The sequence below is a fragment of the Cannabis sativa genome, chromosome 2 (assembly GCF_029168945.1).
Source record: "Cannabis sativa cultivar Pink pepper isolate KNU-18-1 chromosome 2, ASM2916894v1, whole genome shotgun sequence".
NCBI lineage: Eukaryota > Viridiplantae > Streptophyta > Magnoliopsida > Rosales > Cannabaceae > Cannabis > Cannabis sativa.
This window is the reverse complement of record NC_083602.1, coordinates 63485210-63487115: the sequence shown is the minus strand read 5'-3', so window position 1 is coordinate 63487115 and position 1906 is coordinate 63485210. Positions and strand designations below refer to the sequence as shown.

At 43.1% G+C, this 1906-nt stretch overlaps 1 non-coding gene across 1 annotated transcript; it reads right to left on the bottom strand.

The window, feature by feature from the left end:
- Window positions 1-235: 235 nt before the first annotated feature.
- Window positions 236-342, bottom strand: LOC115721641 (small nucleolar RNA R71). The gene has a single exon (XR_004012648.1). It is a non-coding gene; the product is annotated as a small nucleolar RNA R71 (small nucleolar RNA).
- Window positions 343-1906: the final 1564 nt, after the last annotated feature.

The window sequence follows — 1906 nt, the reverse complement described above, 5'->3', positions numbered from 1 at the left end:
CGGTGGACTCCCCTCTGACGACCCCAATCTGCACTTGTTAAACATCATGGAGTTATGTTAGACTTTCAAAGTCAATGGAGTCAGTGATGATGCAATCCGCTTGAGACTTTTCCCATTCTCCCTGAGAGAGCGAGCTAAGAGTTGGCTGATCTCCTTGCCACCGAACTCTATTGCAACACGGACTGATTTGGCGACAAAGTTCTTGTCCAAGTTTTTTCCTCCAGCAAAAGCTGCCAAGCTGCGAGGTGAAATTAATAATTTTTGTCAACTGGACAATGAATCTCTCTATGAGGCTTGGGAGAGGTTCAAGGATCTCATCAGAAAATGTCCACATCATGGGATTGAAAAGTGGATGTTGGTTCATAATTTCTACAATGGGCAGATTGGTAATACCAGAACAATTATAGACGCCGCAGCTGGTGGGGCATTTATGAGAAAATGTGTAAACGAGGCTTATGATTTGCTCGAAGAAATGGCCATGAATAACCAACAATGGCCAACTGAAAGAAGCCAAATGAAGAAAGTTGCTGGTATGCACGAGGTAGACGCCATCACCAAGTTGATAGCCCAAGTGGAGGCCCTAACGAAGTTGATGACTGCCCAGGTGAAACAGGCTCAAGTTACTTGTGAGCTATGTGGGGGTCCTCACACATATGACACATGCCCGGTGGATGTGAATAGTTTACCATTGGATCAAGCATAAGCCATAGGGAACTATTCTCAAAACAATAATTATGGGCACAACCAACAGGGGTTCTACCAGTAGAGAAATCAGCCCCAACAAAACCAACAACAACTGCAACAACAAAGTCCTAGTGGAGGCTTAAATATCCAAGCTGACTTATTGCTCCAATTCATGATGGAGACTAAAGCCTCTATTAAAACTCTAGAAACTCAGATGGAACAATTGGCTACTCAAGTGGCAAAACAAGCTCAAGGAAATTCACCTAGCACTAGTGAGGCAAAAGGAAAAGAGCAATGTAAAGCAATTTCCTTGAGGAGTGGAAAGAGTTATAAGGGACCTAGTGGCAAGCAACCAGTTGAAGATGGGGTTCAGGATCAACAGGCACAGACACAGGCACCAAAGGAAAAGAACACTACTGAGGGTCTTGCACCGAAAGAAGCTTCACCTCCAATCAGCATAGATCACCATATTAAAATTCCTTACCCTCAAAGACTCCGCAAGAACAACCTCGACAAGCAGTTTTCAAAATTTCTTGAAATATTCAGGAAACTGCACATTAACATTCCATTTGCGGAGGCCTTGGAGCAAATGCCAACTTACCTGAAGTTCATGAAAGAAATTTTAGCTAAGAAAAGGAAGTTGGAAGAATTCGAGACAGTGGCACTCACTGAGGAGTGCAGTGCAATTTTGCAGAAGAAACTACCGCCCAAGCTTAAAGATCCGGGTAGTTTCAATATTCCATGCTCTATAGGGGGTTCGGTGGAAACTAAAGCTCTATGTGATCTGGGAGCAAGCATTAATCTAATGCCCTTGTCTGTCTTCAAAAGGCTAGGATTGGGAAAAGCAAAGCCCACAACAGTGACTTTACAACTGGCGGATCGTTCTTTGACTCATCCTCGTGGGATAATTGAAGATGTACTGGTGAAGGTTGGTAAGTTTATCTTCCCTGCTGATTTCCTAATTCTTGATATGGAGGAAGATTCAACTATTCCTATTATTTTGGGAAGACCATTCTTAGCCACGGGGCGAGCATTAATAGATGTTCAAAAGGGGGAGTTAAAGTTGCGAGTGCAAGATGAAGAGGTCAATTTTAATGTTTTTGCTCCAACCGACATTCCTACCTGTTGCAAGATTGAGATGGTGAAGGGTTCTTTTGTTAAAGCTGATAAGAAGAGAGTAAAGCCTAAAGAGTGACTTCGAACAATTAGGCGTCGTTGGAAA